This window comes from Nelusetta ayraudi, unplaced genomic scaffold, assembly GCF_046127955.1.
Source record: "Nelusetta ayraudi isolate G7.1 ecotype Tasmania unplaced genomic scaffold, CSIRO-AGI_Nayr_v1 ptg000007l, whole genome shotgun sequence".
Taxonomy (NCBI): domain Eukaryota; kingdom Metazoa; phylum Chordata; class Actinopteri; order Tetraodontiformes; family Monacanthidae; genus Nelusetta; species Nelusetta ayraudi.
The window spans coordinates 5,974,225-5,984,051 of NW_027466057.1; the positions used below are offsets into that span (position 1 = coordinate 5,974,225).

The 9,827-nt window shown below is 49.1% G+C and overlaps 1 long non-coding RNA gene across 2 annotated transcripts; it reads left to right on the forward strand.

Moving 5' to 3' along the window:
- The first annotated feature begins 247 nt into the window (after positions 1-247).
- On the forward strand, positions 248-5,135 carry LOC142883033 (uncharacterized). 2 transcript variants are annotated; one of them, XR_012925985.1, is made up of 4 exons: positions 248-1,109; positions 1,747-1,828; positions 1,904-2,059; positions 4,416-5,135. It is a non-coding gene; the product is annotated as an uncharacterized LOC142883033 (long non-coding RNA). The 2 variants fall into 2 exon arrangements; XR_012925984.1 differs by lacking the exon at positions 1,747-1,828 and having other exon boundaries at positions 285-1,109.
- The last annotated feature ends 4,692 nt before the right edge of the window (positions 5,136-9,827 follow it).

A 9,827-nucleotide genomic window follows, 5' to 3' on the forward strand; every position in this document is an offset into this window, starting at 1 on the left:
GGAGGAGGAGAGGAGAGGAGGGGAAGGTGGGGGGTTGAGAGAGGGGGGGTTTCCTCCCCTCTCCCTCCTCTCCTCCCCCTTTTTTATGGGAAACAAATGTCTCCAGATAGTTTTTTTTTCTCTCTCTTTTCCTTGACGCACGGTCCTCAGCCAATGGCAGCGAGAGGACGAGCTGACAACATCCCGAGAGAGAGAGAGAGAGGGAGAGGGAGAGAGAGAGAGAGCGAGTGAGAGTTGATAATAAATAAAGTGTATGTGCCGGTATAGACGACGAGAGGTGGACTTTATAGCACATTTTTAATAGCTTTTCTTTTAAATTTTTGTGTGTGACGCGGAGCGGATGCACTCAAGTGCAGAAAGTTTGGCTGGAGGCAGGCTGGGGCGGGGGAGGGGTATGCGCAAATAGCGCAGCTTTAAAATAGTCTGCACACATATTTTTATTATGTGTAGATTTGCGGCCTTTTTAACCAGTATAAAGTTTCAAATATTGTGTGAATATAGCGAATTTAAATATTTTCCTTTCAAAACAACAATCGAAAACTGTGAAAAGCATCTTATTTTGAAGGAGCTCCGTATTATTATTATTTTTTTAAATAATTAATTAATTAATATATTTATTGTGGATGGGTTGGTGTTTTCAACTGTCCACGCGTTTGCACGACATGGAAAGGTGGATGACAAAAATCAACCTGTGACATAAAGACTTAAAGAAGGAGAAGGAGAGCAGGAGAAAACCCCCTGCTCTGCTCTCGCATTCCAGCGCGTCGCTGAAAAAGGGGGATTTAGAGCGACTTCTTTTCTTAAAAGTGTCGTCCCTCCCTCCCTTCCTCTCTCCCTCTCTCCCTCTCCATCTTTCCATCCTTCCTTCCTTCCCTTCCAAGCCGAGCAGTTCGTTGCCATCATCCGCTCCCGAACGGGCCTCGCAGCGTCGAAATTCCCCCCGCACTTTGTGCGCACATATCCGCCTCTGAGCGAGGCGAGGAGCACGGAGTGAGGCGGCCGCTTCTCTTCTGGAACTTGGGAGTTGCGGGAGAAATTGTGCGTCACATTTCATTTGTGCGTTCCCACGCATGGGAGGAGGTGAAAAAGGAGCAAGCGCAAACGACAAGGTAGGCCTCTTGCAATTCTGGAAAGTACTTTTTTATTGTAATTTTATTTTTATACATTTATTCATTCATTTATTTATTTATTAAAAGAAATCTAAAATAAATGAATGAATGAATGAATGAATAATGGTTTAACAAATTTCTATATCAGGGTTTTGTCGTCCAATTCTGATAATGATAAATACATTTTAAGTTAATTCTAAAAAAATAAATACATAAATAAATAGTCAATATTTTGTTTGTGATGCTCGAGATCTCACCACGCTCATTCAGTTCCGGACTGAGCCGGTGTTGCATTTCCGGTATAGTTGTCCAAACCACCTCCTCTGCGTGCACTTGAATTTTGAACCCGCGTGCCCATCTCAAAATAATGTGCCGAGGGTTTTTGTCACGGCTTGGTAAATGTATCATCTTAAGAGGCTTTGTGGAACACCTACACACACACACACACACACACACACACACACACACACACACACACACACACACACACACACACACACACACACAGTCAGGCATCATAGACGCGCAGGGAGAGTTGCGCGCGCGGACACACCCGCTCACTTCAAGCAGATTTGAATATTGATTTAGATTTATAAACACTGGCAGACCTTGGGGGGCTTCCTCTCTTTTTTTTAAGGAACCGGAGCTCGCCTCCTCCTCCTCGTCGTCCTCCTCCTCCTCCTGCTGCCGCCGCTGCTGCTGCAGCTCACAAGGCCCGAGTCAAAGGTGCGCACACAGCTGCACGGAGAGCTGCTTCTGCTGCAAACTGAGTGAACAGTCTCTACTGTTGACAGGTTCCGATCAGATGGAGCAGCCAACCAACCAACCAACCAGCCAGCCAGGACGGGACCGACCGCAGGCTCGGGATGTAGTTTTTGAGAGCTTCGACCCGGCATTAGAAGTTGGTCCGGGTGGAGGTGGAGGTGGAGGTGGAGCTGCAGCACATGCAGGTAGGCGACCCCGCATCACTTCTCAGGTTTTTGTCACTGCCAACAGCGCAAAACTTCCACCGTTTGGTTTTAATTTTAGCAGACAGAATTCAAATATTTACATTTTATATTTGTATTTTTTTTTCTTCAATTAATCACTATGAATGTCTATTTATTTCTCAAAAATTGCAAAGCTTAGCCATAGTGTTAAAAAAATAAAAATGAAATCAACAAAATTATAATCATAAATATATAATATAATATCGTTATTTTAAAGGGTATTTTTTTCTCACTTCTTTTTCACTGTCACACCAATTAAAGTCTCTATAGCAACATCACGAATTATCACCTCCCGGCTACAAACCACCTTTATTTACAAAAAAAGCACGTCTCGTTTTTTTCCCCATTTTTCTTTTTTTTTCTTTATTTTCATCCCCCTCGCTGCGTAATGCGCCCTGAAACGCGAGCTCCCCCTCTTTTTATTTCCCCCAAAGCGCCGCGTGGAGAATCGTGACGTGTGATGCTGCTCTGCTTATCTGTTGAATCTCGGCGTTTAAATTGCTAAATAATTTATTAAAGTGTACAGCCGGGCCCTCCGCAGGGACTTTGTATCTTAAAAGGACGTTTAAAGGGAGACGGCGGGAGTGCAGCGCCTCTGGCGGGCTGCGCTCCCACTGACTGCCGGCTAATTGACGACCAAGGGCCTTTTATCTCCGCCTTTCTGCTGCACTCAACCTGAGGGCGAGGATTCCAACCTGTGATTCCTGCCACTTAATGCGCTGCCTACACATCTTTACTAATGTGTCGGACAGCCGCGCCGCTTTGACCTTTGTTTGATAGCCTTGAAAGAGAGAGGGGAATGAAAAATCTTATTCCAAGATTGGGTAATTATACTGGGGAGGAGGATTCCCTCTCTCCCCCCTGCTCTCCTCCACCAGCCCCGCTGGAGCAAGAAATCATCAGTTCATACCATAAATAGTTGGGATTTTTTTTTTGAATAAACAAATAAAACATATTAGCGTTAGATTATTTTTCATTGTCGGATGTTCATCCCATATTTCCTTCTCCTCCCTCAGCCTCCTCCTCTCCATGGTTAATGTCTGCATGGCTGAAGATGAGGAATGTGTTGGTGGAATTCATTCTGGGCTTAAAAAGGCGAGCTGGAAATAAAGGGGAATAAAATCCCATCAAGCTCGTTCTTAGAAATTTACTTACTCTGCTATACACACACACACACACACACACACACACACACACACACACACACACATTTTAAAAGGCCATAAATATTACAGAAATAACAACAATAATAATAATGATTAATCAGTTGCTTTAAAATGTTGTTTATTTACTAAAATACTTTTTTATTGTTGAGATTTAAAAAAAAATAATATTTTGATAAACCTAAATCTGAACAACTTGTAACCAATAGAAAATAATTAAGAATCCTTTTTTTTTTTTTTTTTTTTTTACGTTAAAGTGCATAAAAATTAAAACTGGAAAAATGAATTTGCTCAAATATATTTATTCAAATGTTTTAATGTTGTTATATTTAATATTTTGTTTACATATCTTTTTTTTAATTATTAATATTATTAATATATTCATGATCCATTTTATGTATACATAGCAATGAGCAAAGATAAACAATTAAGATTTTCTCTATCTCGAAACCTGGCCCGAGTTCATTTAAAGAGAGACATGCAGTGTATGTGTTTGTGCGTGCGTGACTGTGTGTGTGTTTGGTTGTGACTGTGTGGGTGACAGAAAGAGAGCGATGAGCTGAAGTAGGATAATCACAAGCTGTATTTTAATTAGCCTGGCAGCTTTGATGGATACGTCGCCGCTCCTGCTGCTCTGCAGGAGAAATTTGCACAGCGAGCAAGGTGTCAGGTCTTTTTCACCCCCCCCCCCCTCCACCCACCACCACCACCACTGCGCTGCTCCTTATCACAAAGGGGCTCAAAACCTTTGTGTAATGTAACATGTAAGTGACCCGAGAGGTCATCAAAACACACTGGGTCTCCTCCCCCGGGGATTAGAGGCAGAGAACTCCCGTTGGCTGTCACTTTGGGAAGAGTTTCTCTGTCAGGGAGGCGGGCGCACACTTTGCAGCCGAGATCTTATCGCTGCACTAACTCCCAATGTGACAAATCTAGTTTTTGCCACAAAGTTCTGCTTTAAAATGATTACGGCAAAATGAACCGTCTGTATTCTAGTTTTTTTCCCCTCTCCCCACCTTCCCTCCATTCCGACGCAAAATCACGTTTTGAAGAGGCGTCGATATGGCCGCCGCCGCCGCTGCCGCCGCTCTTTCCATTAACATGACACGCCTTTTAATTAGTGCCATAATTGTTTGTTTGTTGTGTTTGTGCAGGAGTTCACCAACAAACAGACGGATGCAATTAAGCGCGCGCCACCTTCAGATCATCAATGAGGAGTCAAAGTCAAGGCTGGGAGGGAAAAAAAAAAGGAAAGACCGCAAGGACAAACAGCAGCCGGGGGACCAGCGGCCCGTCTCAAGGTTGACTGGCTGAACCAGGAGCTTCGTCTTCGGGGGAACGTGGTCACTCGCTCCTCAGAGACGCACCAGCAGCTACCAGCTCAGGGGTGGGCAAACTTTATGACTGGAGGGGTCACGATAGGTTCTAAGATTTGACAGAGGGGGCCGGAGCAGCAGCAGATGGACGGAGTGTTTTGGTGACCCGATCATAGGAGGAAAAAAATATATCATCAGATGTGTAGAAAGCGTGATTTAATGTCAATTGTAAATGAACCAAAGCAAAGTTAGAACAAAATCAGTGTCTTTGAAGCTCCACAATGTTTAGCTCTTTATTGAAATGACTCTTAAAGCACTGAAAAATGGATGAAATTCAGCTATTTCATGACTGACTGTTAATATCATGTCTTAAGGGGCCGCATATGGCCCCCGGGCCATAGTTTGCCCATGCCTGTTCTACTTTGTGCACTTCACTGCAATCGTGTCATTTTTCAGGCTGTCGTGAGATGAATCATCGGCCGTCCTGCGTTTCCTCAGCCTCCACGCTGCTCGGGACTAATTAAAAATAAACACGCAATAAAAGTCCATCATGGCTGAACCACCTGCCTGCTGTGTTGACTTGCTCCGCCCCCCAACCGGGCCCCGCTCCCCGTGCGGTGGCGACTGGCGAGGTGTGTGTGTGTGTGCGTGGCTAAAAAAAACCTGCCCTGCAGACTGGACCTCTCCAAGTCTTCAAAGGAATAACCCAGTGTGTGTGTGTGTGTGTGTGCGGTGGTGGTGGAGGAGAGAGAGAGGGGTTTGGGGGGGGGGGGTGCTGGTGGATTTGTTCAGGCTTATTTGGTAACCCAGGATTTGAATTGGCTTCTGGGAGGCATTCATAACACATCTGAAAATGTTGCATTGTGCGATTTTTGTGTGTAATCCCCATAATAATTTTTTATTTTTTATTTTTTTTTGTAAAATAGTCGCAGTAACGCTCGCATCGCATGACTGTGACTCTTTGCGATGTATCGAATGCTTTTCTTCTTGTCTCGCCTCTCGGCCCGTGAGGTGTGCACTGCCGGCGGGGACGGAGGCTGCTGCTGCTGCTGGTGGTGGTGGTGGTGGTGGTGTCGGGGGGGGGGATATCAGCTGTTGGTTGGGAGAGGAGGCCCCCGCTACACCCCTCCCCACCCCACCCCACCCGCCCATTTTAACCTTTCCCTCAGCGCTGTTTTGTTTATTTGACCTGAATATGCGATGGGGTCAGCCGCCGTGCTTCCACAGGGATTCTCTCTCAGACCCCCAACAGCAGCAGCAGCAGCAGCAGAGCTGCAGCCTCCAGTGGATTATACCTCCCTGCCTGGGTAAGAAGGGAGGGGGGAGGGGGGGGTAGACCATGAGACGTGCGCGCCTGCACTGACACGCAGACGCACAAACGTGTCGCGTGAGCACACGTCGAGGGTAATATTCCCCAACCAAGCCGCAGTGGTAGAGATGAGCTTCACTGTGTCCACAACCCTGCAGGTGGAAGTCTGGATATTTGTATATTAATGGGTCCCTCTGCACATTTTTTAATTTACAAAGTTTTCTTATTCTCAACTGCGATGAATGTTATTGTGCCTGAAACTGAGCAACACATTTTCATTGATTGGCGTGTTTCCACAATCATGGATTGCTGGAATCTAACCGTTTAAAGGTACAACGGTTATGTATTATATATAAAGGGTGGCTCTTCTAGATCATTTGACATATAAAACTTGTTTTGTAATACATATTCCATATGTGTTCATTTGTAGTTTTGATACTTTGAGTGGCAATCTACAATGTAAAATGAAAATGAAAGAAAACCATTAAATCAGAAGCATGTGTCCAAACTTTTGACTCTTTGGTGTCACTGCTGCACGCTTTTTGAGCGGCAAGGCGTCGCATGTGTCTGCGAAAAATCCCAGAATAAGTCCGGGTCAGATGCTGGATCCACGTAGCAAGAGAGAGAGAGAGAGGAAAAAGGCGCGGCATTGAACGGCGTTTTGGATAATCCAGGAGGAGTGAATAATCTGGTGGGCTGGATTACAGCTGCGTGTGAACGTGGGGCCTCCGCCTGCACGCTCCAGCGACTCCAACTTCTCCTCTGCTCCTCCCTCGGCCCCTCGGCCTGATGGGAGAGAGCGAGAGCCGTGTTGCTCTGCCTGTTTGTGTGCGTGTGTGTAAATTAGCGTTTGTGCCCCGTCCAAAGCCCACTTTGCTGTTGAATGACACTTTGGCGAGACCCCCGCGCTCCCCACTTCAACTTCTTCAAGCTCGCACCTCCTCCGCCTCCCTCCCCCTATCGGTGCCAGCTCTTGCCAATTCCTCTCATGTCTTTAATATCTCTCTTTGGGCCCTTTGGGTTTTGCCAGCGAGGGCTCCTCCACCGCCGCCACCGCCCTCACCCTCCTCCTCCCCCATGAGACTTGGACGTTGCCATCATATTTGGGAGACAGCAGCGGGCGTTTGCAGCCTTCCCAGCCTTCCCAGCCCGGGGGCCTGTGGGGAATCTGTGATGGCTCGCCTGTCAGCCGGCCCCTCCCCTGTAATTAGGAGAGTAAACACACAGCGCCTGGATGAGTTTGGGAGGGGATTGGGCCGAGGGGGGGCACCATCCGGCTCCTGTCCTACTGCTACTCGAGCAGCCTGGGAGCTACTTTGGACTGGCTAGACTGTGTGACGTGCAGAGGTGAGTATGGAATCACAAGAGTGCTAAAATTAAAAATAAATGAATAAACAAATGAATAAATAGAAATTTAAAGGTAGTTTGTATTTGTCTTTTCCCTTTTGTCATCGTAAAAAGAAAAATGGAAAAAAACAATGACAAAAGTTTTTTTGCCTTCACCTTTTGCCATTGCTATTACCATGAGCTAAAAGCAAAGGCAATCAGATGAAAGTGGGTGGAGCTTTCAGACCAGGATTAGTAGTCGATATCTGATCGCTCCATGACTAGCATAGCTAGCTCCTTGACTGCATTTGCACTTGCGCTTCTTCCATTGGTGAGAGGTGACGAAGTACAAATACTTTTCAGGACTTTTTCCAGGTGTCTGTACTTAACTTGAATTTTCCCTCTTCTGGCAGCTTTTTACTTTCACTTCTATGCCGGGGAGGACTTCGCATTTTCACGATGAGCATCAGTGAGCAGCTGAGTCCTTGTTCAGAAAACTTAAAAAACTGATGAGGATCATCGGTTCCATGTTTCCGTGTGTTTGATGATAATTCAGTCCAATATGTTGTTGACGTGGAACTGCCCAGTGCTTAACTTTAAAAAAAAACCCAACACAAACCCAGAAGCCCTCAGCCTGTGTTCCTCCTCTCTTCACCTCTCTCCTGGTTGCTGGGGCGACTGGTCAGCCGCTGGAGGAATGTGCAGAGGGTCTGAGCCGAAGCCGTAGTTTGGGACCACCTCAGGGGGGGAGGCTGGGCGAGCGAGCGGGTGGGCGGGAGCGTTATCCCACCCAAACCCACGCCGCTCCGCTCTGCCCAGGCGGGGAGGCTGGCTCCGGGAATGCCGAGACCAGGAGGGGAGGAATTTCTCATTGGAGGACCTGCCAGAGAAATGCCATGCGGGGAGCGATGAAGAGAGAAACCTCGATAGAGAGAGAGAGAGAGAGAGAGAGAGAGAGAGAGAGTGAGAGAGAGAGAGAGAGAGAGAGAGAGAGAGAGAGAGAGAGAGAGACGGAGATCTCAGCCAATTGAAACTCAGCCTGTTGGTGTCATCTTGTCTTTTTTTTACGGGTTGCGTCCTGATGATGGGCCAGTTGCTAAATGAGCTGCTTGCCATGCAGACACAGTGGCACCACCACGTTAGACTGGGACCTGCCCTCAGATGGTGTTTAGCAAAAAAAAAACAACCTAGCTAGCCGGAAGCTAAGGCGTCGCATCGTCACTGCAGCCCCCCAACCCCCACTATTTTTCCCCCTATGTGCGTTTCACGGTTTTTCGCTCGGTGTGGATCATCCATCTGCATCGACCACCATCTGTCTGGGCCACGTGCGCGGGGCGCCATCGCACACGCTAGCTCCTGTGTAAGTACATTTCAAATCAGATGGCGTGCGTCAGCGTGCGAATGTGGCGGCCGACAAGCGGAGGGAGCAGTGACGGTGGCGGCCGGCAGTGGCGGCAGTGGCGGCCTGGAATAGGGCCCCCACCGTACCTGCCAAAGTCTTTACGGCGCCCAGAGCGCCGGCCGTGCTTGCAGCATCATGGTCCACAGCATGGAAAGACGTGGGGCAGATGGGTGCAGTGTAGCAGCACAACCTCCAAACCCCCCTCCCACCCCCCCCGCCCCCTCCACCCAAATGTGAGGCAGCGATGGTGGGAATGGCACAGTGTGAGGAGGAGGCGGGGGAGGCGGCGGGGGCAGAAAAAGCTGTTCGAGGGGGTGTTGAGGGGGGAGAAAAAGCTGTTTTTAGGGAGGGGCGGGGGGAGAAGTTGCTGAGGCAGAGTGAGGGGAGAGCCAGTGCCCCCCCACCCCCCTCCCCCAGCCCCCCGTCACTTGCCTTTGATATGGGAGTGCAGGGGCACGAGCCCAGGGAGGAGTGGCAGTGTGGCCCAGCGCCTGGGCAGACAGGCAGTCACCGCACTGGGCCGGCGTCCAGCTCGCCTCGCCTCACCCCCCCCAAACCCCCGAACCACATCCCCACACCCCCGCCCCCACCCCGTCTGGCCCCCGGCTTTACGGGGAGTCAGGGAGCCGACCCCCCCCAGTGGTCGGGGCCGGAGCCGCGCACTTCAGACTCCCGTCATCTTGAGAGGCCCTCGCTGCCGCTGCTGCTGCCGCTGCAGCTCTGGAAGGACCAGTGAGTGTGTGAGTGTGTGTGTGTGTGTGTTGGTTAGGGGGTAGGGGGGCATCAGAGGTCTGCTGCTGATGATAACCCCCACCTCCACCTCCACCACCACCACCAGGGCCCGGGCTGCTGACTCCAAAGGCCCCGTCAGGCAGGTCCACAACGTCCCCATGGCAACGGTGGCACTGGCCGCTCGCACAATGTGAGCGGGCGGCGAGCCAAGCGCTGCCAAATTGGGACGGCCGAGAGACATTTTGGGATCAGGCGCCGTCCAGAATCTTTTTCACCTTCCTTTTGTCTCCGGGTGATCGTCTTTAATCCCGTCCAGACTGCCCCCCACCCCTCCAATCCTCAACGACTGTCAGAAGTCTGGAGCTCTACCTCCACCTTCATGTTCACTTGGTTCCTCCGACACTTATCAAGCTCTCAATTTCCCCCCGCTGATTTTCCCCGACGGCGGCGCCAGGCACTTGGAGGGTGGGGGGGGGGACGC